Raw genomic sequence first — 13822 nt, forward strand, 5'->3', positions numbered from 1 at the left:
ATTTCCAAAAACCATCCAATTTTACCTTGTGAACATTCAACAGTTATTGATGGGCCTGAACTGATTTTTGGGGAGAATCCTGACTATATCCTACTCTCTTTCTAAAGCAGAGGTTCACAAACTTATTTGGCCTACACTCCTTTTAAAAAAAATTACTCAGCACCCCCCTGCAAATCTATTTTTTAATGTTTTATTGTTTTTTCCCCTAAAATTTGGATCCTATCAAAATATATTCATATTTTAAAATGATGCATCTTAAATTTAATAATCAATTGTAAATTTGTAGATTTTTCCCTGCACTGAAATTTTGGTGATGTAATACCTTATCATGTAACCGTATAGTGTCATATTGTAAGTAAGTTATTACAAACATATATTCCTGCCAATACATGCTGGACAACATGTGACATGTTTGCCTGTGAACACTTGCTTGATGAGATTTGTTAGTGAACTTGATCACTGATTGCTTATAACTTACATTCTCTGTGTTTATTTGGAAAATAATTTAGTCTCTGTGACTTTAACTCTGTTACACAACAGGTGAAACATGTATGAATTTTTTTCAAAATTTTCTTCTCTTCTCTTCTTTATTTATGGTTCCACTGCCCCCTTATGTTTCTTCAAACCCCACCTCCAATTGCACCCAAAGCTACTACTGCTTCCCTGGATTTTTCAATGTATCAATCAGTTGTGCTGAATTATTTTTTTTTCTCTTTAAAAATACTCTTGGTCATGGCAGATAGTTCTTTCAGATGGGAAAGGAAATTACACATAAGATAACTAAAGTGATGTACCATAACATGAAAAAAATGAAAATATTCTTTTAAAAAGAATTGATAAGGCATATCATAGAAACAAGTAACATGGAAAAAAAGATTAAGGACTGAAAATTTAAGAAGTATTAGAAAATCTGAAAGCTATGCCATACAAAACAACTTAAGTATAATATTTCAAGAAATCAAACAAGAAAACTTTCTAGACATCTTGGAACCACAAAAAGAGAAGAAATAGAATATAAAGGTCCCCAAAAAGGACCCACCAAAATGAAAACTCCCAGAAACATTACAGCACAAATCCTGAGTTTACAGGTCAAAGAAAAAGTACTGCCAACAGCCTTTAAAGAAAGGATGCAAGTAACAAAGATCCACAGTGAGGAATACACAGGATTTTCAGCCTTTCCCATAATGGATTTGAAAACTAAAAATATGATATTTCAGAATGCAGAATATAAGCTTACAAAGTAACTTACCCAGCCATATAGTATAATCTCACAGGGGAAAACATGAACTTTTACTGAAATGGAAGACTTTCAAACATTCCTGATGAAAAGCGTAGAGCTGCATAGAAGTTTTGAAGTGTAAACACAGCATTCAACAGGAGGCAGGCTAAGCTCCCAGGTGGAAGCTTATTTAAATCCAGTTCTGGGGCTGGAGTCCCATCTTTGAGCCACTCCCAAGCATCATCATGAAAACACAGAGATATAAAGGGAGAGTAATAAGGTGAAAGGTGGATGCCAACAGAGGGAGATGGGTGGATTCTGCTGATCCCAAGGGTTTTCTTCTTAGTTGAAGGGAGACCTCAGCCTAAGGATAGACCCTGTGGAGATAGACAAGACCATTGGAGAGGGAACAAGCGTTATCTTGACTTTTGCGAGTACAGCCAATCAAACAACAATTTATTAAATGCCTGCTGTGTATCCATCAGGCACTGAGATCAAGTACCAATCCTTTATATTTTGCATTTTTCACCAGGTAAAAATAAAGTCTGTTGTATGCTTGTTATGTTAGTAGCCTGATTGCTCAAATGCAAGTTTAAGGTCTTTTAAGATTTCTTTGGGGAGGGCAGATCCAAGATAGTGGAGGAAAAGCAGTGCCTTGCTTGAGCTCTTCCCCAAACCCCTCCAAATACCTGTTAAAAACTGACTCTAAACAAATTCTAAAGCAGCAGAACCCACAAAAAGACAGAGTGAAACAAATTTCCAGCACAAGACAACCTGGATGGTTGATCAGAAAGGTATATCACGCTGGGCGAGGAGAGGAGCGCAGTTTGGCGTTAGCACGCGGGCCCCAGCAAACCTGGAGCAGGGCTCAGAGGACTGAATCTCTGGCAACTGTGATGGTTTCCAGACTTCTCAACCCATGAATGCCAAAGACAACTTGGAAGGTCAGTGAGAAAAGTCTGTTTCTTTGGTGAGAGAGAAGTTATGTCTCAGTCGTAAGTCCCAAGCTTGGCTGCCTCCTGAGCTTCCAGCCCACAGATTGAAGGGGAATCGAGTGGCCAATCAGAGAGGGATTGCAGGGATCTCTTTGCCAGTGCTGAGGAAGAAATCTTTTGCTTTGCCCATGCTTGGATCTGGGTCACAGTTCTGAGGGGTGGACTTGGGGTGAGGAGGAGTGCTGGCATGGTGGAACTTATTGTGGAGGTTGAGAGGAAACACCTCGCCCCTTATCATAGCACCTTGGAAGAACTGAAAATTTACAGCTCCCTAGAAGTAGCTCTGAAAACAGTTATACAAACCCCTGAAGCTTGGGACAGTACATTCTCCACATTGGAAGTAGAGTCTTACCTTAACAAAGAGTTTAAAACTCAAGTAATTGACTGGGATCATGTGCAAACCTGGCAAAAAGAATCAGACTATATTATCTTACTTTGGTGACAAAGAAGATCAAAACATACAACCAAAAGAAGACAAGAAAGTCAAAGCTCCTGCATCCAAAGCCTCCAAGAAAATTATGAATCAGGCCTTGGAAGATCTCAAAAGGGATGCTGAGAAGTAAGTAAGGGAAGTAGAGGAAAAACTGGGAAGAGAAATGAGAGTGATGCAAGAAAATCATGAAAAACAAGTCAACAGCTTGCTAAAGGAGACCCAAAAAAATACTGAATAAAATAACACCTTAAAAAATAGCCTAACCCAAATGTCAAAAGAGGTCCAAAAAGCCAATGAGGAGAAGAATGCCCTACAAGGCAAAATTGGCCAAATGGAAAAGGAAGTCCAAAAGATTACTGAAGAAAATCCTTCCTTAAAAATTAGAATAGGGCAATTAGAAGCCAGTGACTTTATGAGAAATCAAGACACTGTAAAACAAATCCAAAAGAATAAAAAATTAGAAAACAATGTGAAATATCTCATTGGAAAAACAACTGACCTGGAAAATAGATCCAGGAGAGAGAAATTAAAATTTATTGAGCTATCTGAAAGCCATGATTAAAAAAAGAGACTAGAAATCATCTTTCAAGAAATTATCAAGGAAAACTGCCCTGATATTTTAGAACTAGAGGTCAAAATAGAAATGGAAAGAATCCACTGATCTCCTCCTGAAAGAGATCCCCAAAGGAAAACTCCTAGGAATATTGTAGCCAAATACCAGAGTTCCCAGGTCAAGGAGAAAATATTACAAGCAGTCAGAAAGAAACAATTCAAGTATTGTGGAAACACAATCAGGATAACACAAGATTTAGCAGCTTCTACATTAAGGGACCACAGGGCATGGAATATAATATTCAGGAGGGCAAAGGAGATAGGATTACAACCAAGAATCACCTACCCAGCAAACCTGAGTATAATCCTTCAGGGGAAAAAAAGGTCATTCAGTGAAATAGAGGACTTTCAAGCATTCTTGATGAAAAGACCAGAGTTGAATAGAAAATTTGACTTTCAAAAGACTCAAGTGGAACATGAAGAGGTAAACAGGAAAGAGAAATCATAAGAGACTTACTAAGGTTGAACTGTTTACATTCCTGCATAGAAAGATGATATTTGTAACTCATGAGACCTTTGTCAGTATTAGGGTAGTTGGAGGGACAAAATTATATGTGTGTGTATATATATATATATATAGATAGATAGATAGATAGATAGATAGATATAGATATAGATATAGATATAGATATAGATATAGATACAGATATATAGATATAGATACAGATATATAGATATAGATAGATAGATAGATAGATAGATAGATAGAGGGCACGGGGTGAGTTGAAGATGAAGGGGTCACATATCTGGAGAATAAAATTAAGGGGTGAGAGAGGATTACACTAGGAGAAGGAGAAAGGGAGAGGTGGAATGGGGTAAATTATTTCACAAAAAAAGAGAAAAGAAAAGGTTCTTACAGTGAAGGGGAAACAGGGGAAGGTGAGAGGGAATGAGTGAATCTTATTCTTATAGGATTTGACTTAAGGAGGGAATAACATACACACTCAATTTGGTATGGAAATCTGTCTTACCTTACAGGAAATTAGTGGGGGAAGGGGACAAGAGAGTAGGGGGATGATAAAGAGGAGGGCAGATTGGGAAAGGGGGTAATCAGAAGCAAGTATTTCAGAGGAGGGACAGGGTCAAAAGAAAGAATAGAATAAAATGGGGGGGCCGGATAGGATTAAGGGAAATAGAGTTAGTTTTTCACAGCACGTCTACAATGGAAGTGTTTTGCATAACTGCACATGTATAACCTATATTGAGTTGCTTGCCTTTTCAATCAGGGTGGATGGGGAGGGAGGAAGGGAGAAAACTTGGAAACCAAAGTTTTAAAAACACATGTTTAAAAAAATGTTTTCACATGCAACTGGGAAATAAGAAATACAGGAAATGGGGTACAGAAATCTATCCTGCCCTACAGGAAAATAAAAGAGGAAGGGGATAAGAGGAGGGGGGAGAGATAGAAGGGAAGGCAGAGTAGGGGGAGAGGTATTCAGAATGCATGCCATCTTGGGGGGGAGGGGTGAGATGGGGTGAAAATTTGGAACTCAAAATCTTGTGGAAGTAAATGTTGAAAACTAAAAATAAATAAATTTTTTAATAAAAAATATTTCTTTGCAGAGAATTGAAAGCCAAATTCTGATGTCCCTTGTGGAAACCATGGTTAGGTGGCAAAAGCTGCTCTGGGAGGCAGAATTGTATTCTGGAAAGTACTTTGGCTGTTATGGAGTCAGATGTCCTGGGTTCAAATGCTGCCTCAGATGCATAGTGCCTGTGTGACCCAGGACAACAATTTAATCTTATTGGGCCTCAGTTTCTTCTCTTCTGTCTAGGAGCAGATCAGTGGGGTCTCCAGAATGACTGAGATGGTATTTCTTCCCCTCCCTGATGCATGTCCCATAGCAAGAGCTGCTTGTTTTCTGTGTCTTCTTCTTCATACTAGTCTGCAGTCAGCACCTGTATTTCTCTTTTTCTGGCTCTAACTCTGCCTGTCTCTGTCTCTGCATCTCTATGTCTGTCTTTGTTTTCTTCTCTGTCTCTCAACATATACAATATGCACAGTGACTGTGTGAATACATGTGTGCCTGTGTGGGCATCTCCTGATATTTCATAGCCCCTGGTGATTTCGATTTGCACCCAGGTGACAGTCCAGGATAAAACTGGGAAGAAGCCTTCCCCTCCTCCTGGTCTAGGAATCATAATGGAGACCTGATAAGGAGGTAGCCTGAGTGTCAGCAACTCAGGACTCTAGCTGTTCTTGGCAATGACCAGTCACCATGGCAACCAGTGATTTGAAGTAGCTGGGGCTGCCTTGCTATCCATTAAATTTTGGCTTTAGAAAGACAATACTCCATCACAGATGAGGTGGGTAACTTGATTGGGATTTCCATCCTACTTTCTCCTATTTGAACAAGCCATCCTGGGGCCCCAAAAGTCCAATCCTTTCTACACAGAGGGTTTCCCTGCCTGTTTATGCTTTCATATTTACATTGATGAAATGATTTACCTCATGAATAATTTGCAGTGACTGAGCCAAACCACCTAGCATCAGTCACTGATGCAATAGCAGGGGGTTCAGCTCTGCTGGGGTTACAATGGTTAATTTGTGCTACTTGGCAAATGAAAAATTCCTTTTTTTAAATTTAGTTATTACTTAAAATCACTGGGAGGAGAATATCTCTCCAGAATTAGGTAGACTACATTTGTACCATATACACCCCAGGTTTTGTGAGAGGTCAGATGGTAGGGGGAAGGGTTTGGTCTTAGTTAGCTTTAAAGGATCAAAGATCATAAGCAACTGTATCAATAGACTTGACCTCAGTTCCATTCCCTAACTGGGAAGATCTCTAGCATAAACTGTGTGAGCTTAGGTAAATACACTCCCAGAAATGGTATTCAGGGTTCTGAAAACCCTCCCAGCTCTGTTTGTCATAAGCTGGGGACCCTTCAAGTGTGGCCCATCTATATATAGTCTGAGGTCCCCTTGGAAGAGTGATGTTTTGAGTTGCAAGGTCTCTGTCAGCTCTGGCATTCTGTTATGATAATATGATCCTCCCAATCTCTGATGTTTTGTGTACCAAGGTCCCTTCTAACTCTGACATTACATTTTCTCTGTTCTCTGGGTCCTCCAAGATCTCACCTTCTTGATCTAAGGATGTTCTCAGCCCTGACATTGTATGATCTATTATCTAAGTGTAACACCACCTTACAATCAAGAGCTCATTTTGAAAGTGAACCTAAGGCTAAGATAATGTCCTGGACTGTTACTGAAAGGAAGGACTTCCAAACATTCCTCTTGAAAAGCCTACAGGTGCCGAGAAGCTTTGAGGTATAAACACAGTATGTGACAGAAGGCAGCCCATGCTCCCAGATGTAAGCTTGTCTAAATCCACTTTCTGGGGCTACAGTCATCAATGAGTCACTCTCAAGCATTAACATGCTAACATAGAGAGGTAAGGAGAGTTATAAGGGGGAAGGTGGACCCCAACAGAGGGAGAGGGGTGGATTCTGCTGATCCCAAGGGTTTTTTCTTTTTCTTTTTTTTTCTTCAATTTATTTTTAGTTTTCAACAATCACTTTTGTATGCTTTTGAGTTTAAATTTTTCTCCCCCTTTCTCCTCATCCACCTCTCCAAGACAGTATGCAATCTAATATACACTCTGCATATGCATTCCTATTAAACAAATTTTCACATTAGTTATGTTGTAAGGAAGAATTAGAACCAATAGGAGGAACCACAACAAAGAGGGCACAAAACAAAACAGAAGAAGAAAAAAAGACCAAAGAGTATACTTTGATCCACGTTCAAACTCCATAATCCTTTCTCTGGATGTGGATAGCATTATCCATCATGACACTTTTGGAGATCTCTTAGATCCTTGCATTGCTGAGAAGAACTAAGTCTATCAAAGTTAATCATCATACAATGTGACTGTTACTGTTTATAACATTCTCTTACTTCTGCTCACTTCACTCAGCATCAGTCCATACATGTCTTTCCAGGTTTTTCTGAACACCGCCTGCTCATCATTTCTTATAGCATAATAGTATTCCATTATATTCATATGTCACAACTTGTTCAGCCATTCACCAATTGATGAACATCCACTCAATTGCCAATTATCTTCCACCATAGAAAGATCTGCTATAAATATATTTTTATATGTGGGTCCTTTTCCCATTTTGATGATCTCTTTGGGAAAAAGCCTTAGAAGTGCTATTGCTGGGTCAAAGGCTATGCACATTTTATAGTCCTTTGGTTATAGGTCCAAATTGCTCTCCAAAATGACTGGATCACTTCACAACTCCACCAACACTGTATTAGAATTCCAATTATCCAAAATCTCCTCCAACATTTATCATTTTCCTGTTTTGTCATATTGGCCAATCTGATTGGTGTAATGTGGTACTCAGAGTTCTTTTGATTTGCACTTTTCTAATCAATAGTGATTTAGAGTATTTTTTCATATGACCTTAGATGGCTTTAATTTCTTCATTTTGAAGCTGCCTGTTCATATTTTCTGACCATTTATCAATTAGGGAATGACTTGTATTCTTATCAATTTGACTTAGTTCTCTATATATTTTAGAAATGAGGCCCTTATCAGATACACTGGTTGTAAAAATTCTTTCCCAGGTTGAATTGGCTTTGTTTCTGCAAAATCTTTTTAATTTGATATAACCAAAATTATCCATTTTGCATTTCCTAATGTTTTCCATCTCCTGTTTGGTCATAAATTCTTCTGTTCTCCATAAATCTGACAGGGAAACTATTCCTTGCTCTCCCAGTTTGCTTATAGCATCAGCCTTTATATCTAAATCGTGAACCCATTTTGACTTTATGTTGGTATATGGTCTAAGATTTTGGTCTATGCCTAGTTTCTGCCATACTCTTTTCCAGTTTTCCCAGCAGTTTTTTTTTTCAAAGAGTGAGTTCTTATCCCAGAAGCTGCGGTTTTGGGGTTTATCCAATAGCATATTACTATGGTCATTGACTACTGTGTGTTTCATACCTAACTTATTCTACTGATCCACCACAGCATTTCTTAGTCAGTACCAAGTAGTTTTGATGATAGCTGTTTTATAATACAATTTAAGATCTGGAACTGCTAGGTCAGCTTCCCTGGGATTTCTTTTCATTAGATCCCCAAGGTCTTTTTCCTTGGTGGATGGGAAACCTCAACCTGTGGATACACACTGGGAAGATAGACTAGACCATTAGAGAAGAAGAAGAGTTGTCTTGACTGTTGGGGGTACAACCAATCAAACAAGCATTTATTAAATGATTGCTTTGTATGTGTCAGGCACTGTGATCTAGAACAAATACTTTGTACTTTTGCATTTTCATCCAAATAAAGGACGTGCTATTTTGTTTAATGTTATTAGCCTGATTGCTCCTTTCAACTTTCTTTGTGGAGAATTAAAAGTCTAAATCGAATGTCCCTTGGGAAAACCATGGTTTAGTGGCAAAAACTGCTCTGGGAGCCAGAATTGTATTCTGGAAAGAACTTTGGCTGCTATGGATTCAGAGGATTTGGGTTCAGATGCTGCCTCTGATGCTTAGCCCCTGAGTGACCCTGGGCAACAACTTAACCTTGTTGGGCCTCTGTTTCTTCTCATCTGGCTAGGAGAAGATCAATGAGGTCACCAGAGTGCCTGGGATGATGTTTGTTCCCTTTCCTGATGCACGTCTCATAGCAACAGCTGCTTGTTTTCTGTGTCTTCTTCTGCATACTCTTCTGGAGTTGGCATCTATATTTCTCTTTTCCTGTCTCTGCCTCTGCCTGTCTCTGTCTCTGCATCTCTATGGCTGTCTATTTTTTTTCTCTGTCACTTAATATATACAATATATAGGCCTGTGTATTTTTTTGATAAAAATGGTTTCCTTTCTCTTTTCTGTTTCTCTTTGTGATCCAGCCTTAATAGCTGTATTACTGGGTCAAAGGGTATGCACAGATTTATAAGTCAATTTTTCTGAAGCTGCCACATACATCTGAGAAATAGATATACAAGTAGTTCTTATTTTCCATAGATGGACCGTTACACTAACGTCTCTATAAAACAATATTTATGTAAACTGAATTTACCCATGAATGTGGAAAAGGGCTAGAGTGAGGCCCACCATGAGGGAGGGGCCAGCACATGGTTCAAAGACAAATGGGGGCGGGGCACAGTCAACCAAGAGGAGGAGGAGGAGCACAGGTCTGTTGGAGCCAGCAATATGAAGGCCTGACTGGAAGTGAAATGAAGAACATGCTGGCAGGCAGACAGATGGGGGCCAGACACAGAAACATTCAGGAGAGGACAGACACATGTTAACCCAACTTAGATGGGCAAAACACCAAAAAGCAGAGACCAAACTCTCTGGTGGGTAGGCAGACTGAAATCAAGGTCTCCTGTTTCTGCACTGGAGGTTTCAAGAAAGTCCTGATTGAGCAGAGGTGGTGGCTGTCTGTTTGTAGCTCTGATTTTCTGATTCCACTTGGAGGATGTTTGAAGCTTGTTGTTTTTTTTTGGGGGGGGTCGGGGGTTGGGGATAGCAGCTGACAGAGCACAAAGCCAAGGGGCAGGAAGAGAAAGAGATCCCAATACTGTATGGTTAAGTTTACATGGGTGTTTTTGGGGAATGCAGATTTCTTATAGAATTCCTTACATAAAGTCCAATTTGCATAACATGAATATACATATAGCAATATTTCTCTGTACTTCTTTCTATTCCCATTGAGTTTTCTCCAGAAATCTTTCATGTCTAACTTTTTAAAGATTCCATTCTGATTTCTAATCCATTTTACTACTTCCATTTTATGAGTGAGTCCACCCCATTCACAGTTATGATGACTATGTATTTCACTCTATCCTATTTTCTTCTGTTTCTGCTTCTTTCTTTTCATCCTGTCCCTCCTCTAATGCCTGTTTTGCATATGACCACTGCCTTCTTTTGTCTGTCTACCTTTTATCACTACTTTTTCTTTCACTTATCCCCTTATCCTACTTACCTGTAGGAGAAGATAGATTTTTAATGACCAATTGAGTAAACACATATTTTCCTTTTTGAACCAATTAAGATATGAGAGAGGTTCAAGCATTGGCCGCCCACTCCTATTTCCCCAATTGTTTTCTGCTCCAATACAAAAACTCTGCCTATTTTATGTGAGAATATTTCCCCCATTCTTTCTCTCCTTTCTACCTTCTCCCATGGCATATGTATTTCTCACCTATCTATTCTTTTTACATGATCCCCACCTAATTGGCTCACTCCCAAAACCCTCCTCCTAGGCAGAATCCTTCTACCTACTCAAATAACAATAAAATTCTTAGAAGACATGTGCTTCATCTGCCCTTACATAAAAGTACACAGTTGAACCTTATTGAGTCGCTTATGATTTCTCTTTCATATTTACCTTTTAATGCTTCCTTTGAGTCTTGTATTTGAAAGTCACATTTTCTCATCATCTCTCATCTTTTCATCAGGAAGGCTTCAAAGGCATATATTTCATTAAATATCCATTTTTTCCCTCAATGTGTTTCTGTAGGGAACAAGTCTGTAGTTCCCAGAAAGAGTGTCTCCTGCCACAAGTATCTTTTCCTCTGAGTGTTCAGAGAGTAGATGTGCTTCCCCAGAAAGTAAGCCTGTAGTAAGTGGAATGTGCTCAGAGCATGTGTCTTCAGCCCCAAATGTCTTGTCTGCTGAGTATTCAGAGGCTAGATGTGCTTCCCCAGAGAGTAAGCCTGTAGTAAGTGGAATGTTCTCAGAAAGTCTATCTCCTGCCACAAGTATCTTTTCCTCTGAGTGTTCAGAGAGTAGATGTGCTTCCCCAGAGAGTAAGCCCGTAGTAAGTGGAATGTTCTCAGAAAGACTGTCTCCTGCCACAAGTATCTTTTCCTCTGAGTGTGCAGAGAGTAGATGAGCTTCCCCAGAGAGAAAGCCTGTAGTAAGTGGAATGTTCTCAGAGCGTGTGTCTTCAGCCCCAAATGTCTTGTCTGCTGAGTGTTCAGAGGCTAAATGTGCTTCCCCAGAGAGTAAGCCTGTAGTTCCCAGAGAGACTGTCTCCTGCCGCAAGTATCTTTTCCTCTGTGTATTATATAGTTGTGTTGACTGCTTTTCCTTCCTAAAACAAAAATACCATTTGTAGATTACATGGATCTCAGAGAGGAGAACAGAGAGAGGGAGGCCTACATGGGATATCATGATATATGAAACAGAAAACATTAATGATTTTTTTTTTAAATAAGGTCAAGAATCTAAAGGATATTAATGAAGAGGTGTGAAGGGGTTTTGGATGTGCAGAGTGATTCCTTCCATCTCTGTAGCCCCATGATCAGGGATTGCTGTGAGATGTCCAGTGCTAAGAGAGGAGACTTTTGGCTGCTCTGCCCATTATCCTTGGGTCTGGCATCCACCTCTCTATCTTCTGTCCATCTGCACTCAGGGAACATGTGTCTTTTCTTGGTCCATTTGTTACAGTCTGTCCTCTCCTGTCTGTGGTTGTGTCTGGCCTTCGCATGTCTGTCCCCTGCATGTTCTTCTCGGTGCTGGCCAGGCCGTCATGTAGCTATCCCCGACATCCACCTGATCCTCCTCCAGTGTCTCTGTGCCTGGTCCCTGGGTGTCTTTGAACCATCTCCAGGCCCCTACCCTTCACAGGCTCATGACCTCCTTCCTGCTTCCCTCACTCCCTGGTAGCCAAGTCTGTGGGAAAATTCACACTCCTTTGAAATTACTCTACTTAGAGCTTTACCCAATGGTCCACTTACAGAAAGCCAACATTGTTTGTAGTTGACAAAAAAAAATAACAGATGGCATAAGTGGAAAGCAGTATGGCAGAAATTTGATAGGAGATCAACACCTCACACCATGTATCAAAGTAAAACATAAGAAAATGCATGAATTATATATGATATTGAAAATAATAAAGTGATGAGTGATGAAAATTATAAGAGACAACTATAAGAGATATATTATAATCACTAATAATTACTCTCGCTTAGACCTACAAATCATTAATTTATTCAATCGATAGCTATAGATTAAGCTCCTCCTATGTGCTGGGCACATAAAAAGATCAGCAGCCTAATTGAGCAATAAACAAGCATGTCTTAAGGACCCCCTGCATAACAGGCAGTGTGCTAGGCTCTTGTGATGCGAATACTATTATGCAATCAGTCCCTAACCACTAGAAGTTTATGACATTCTAATGAGATAGAAAACACATAAAAGTTTACAGAGAATAAACACAAACAAAGGCAAAGTACAAAGCCATCTGGGAGTGAGGCCAGTAGCAGTTGGAATTAGGATAGGCTTCATGGAATAGGTAATGCTTGAACTGTATCTTGAAGGAAGAGAGGATTCTATGAGGCCTAAGGATAGAGTTTCAGCTTCAGAATCAAGAAGGCTCACAGTTCAAGTACTGCTTAAGATCCATATTAGTAGCATTACCACAGCCAATTCACCTAACCTCTTAGTGCCCTAGACAACTCTGTAAATCACAGACACATTCAGATGCATTGTCAATCATACTGAGAAAGCAGAAAGATGCAAGAGTGTTTAACTTGGAACACTCTGGCTTGCTTTTGCCCAAGGTCACATAGCTACTGAGTGCCTGAGGCTGGATTTGAGCTCAGATCTTCCTAACTTGAGGCCAGGTACTCTAAACACTAAACCACCTAGATGGAGGGATTCAGAGACCTCAGAAGACTGCTGCCAATCCATTGACCAAGAGGCTGCCTTGAGGTCAAGGAAGGGTAAGAAAAAAGCTCATTCTCAGTGCCCTGAAGTTCTACAAGTGCTCAGTCCCTTCTAAATTCACCACCCACCCTGAGGAAAAACTCTAGTGGTCTTACCTGAGTTAGGAACTCCCCAAGTAACTTTATGTGTGCTGGGTGCGAGGGTCTGGGAGCAGGACTTATCACCCCAAAGAGAATGTAAACTACCTTTAATGTAAAAAGCAAGAGAAGCTTCAATAATCCCATGGGGAAACTTGACCACTGATCATCCATAGCTTTTGGCCTTCTTTGTTCTCTTTCTATACAATACCTGCTCATGCCCAATGGTGGTGCTGGGATCCAGCACTCTGTCCTGTTGCCACCATAGGGCTAGTCTCATGAGTAAATTCCCTTGTACGACACAATTAGCCCCAGTACTCCTAATAAATCAAAATATAAAATCCACATTGGCATGATCTGCTTCTTTCTTTGAATCATATACCTCCCCATTATGGTATACTGTAATGAATGACATGCCTCGGATGGTCTGTGTCCTTATAAGTTTGTCCTCACTGAAATGTGGACAGGAGAGCCTTTGGGAACACTTCACAACATCAAGTTTAATTAGGCCAACCTGGCACCAAAATGGTGGAGAGAGATTAAGGAACTTGCCCAGGATCACGCAACCTGTAATTATCAGAGGCAGGATCTGAACTCAGTTCTTCAGGACTCTAAGCACTGGAGACAGAATTACAGTTCAGCTTATGATAGAGTAAGACCCCTTTTCAACACCCCCAGGACCTATGAGGCTTTAGCTCCCACTTTCCCTGACCTCAATACATGAATACACACACAGAAACTCTCTCTCTCTCTCTCTCTCTCTCTCTCTCTCTCTCTCTCTCTCTCCTGGGTTAGCTT

This window comes from Vombatus ursinus, unplaced genomic scaffold (assembly GCF_900497805.2).
Source record: "Vombatus ursinus unplaced genomic scaffold, bare-nosed wombat genome assembly UNPS02003550.1, whole genome shotgun sequence".
Lineage (NCBI taxonomy): Eukaryota > Metazoa > Chordata > Mammalia > Diprotodontia > Vombatidae > Vombatus > Vombatus ursinus.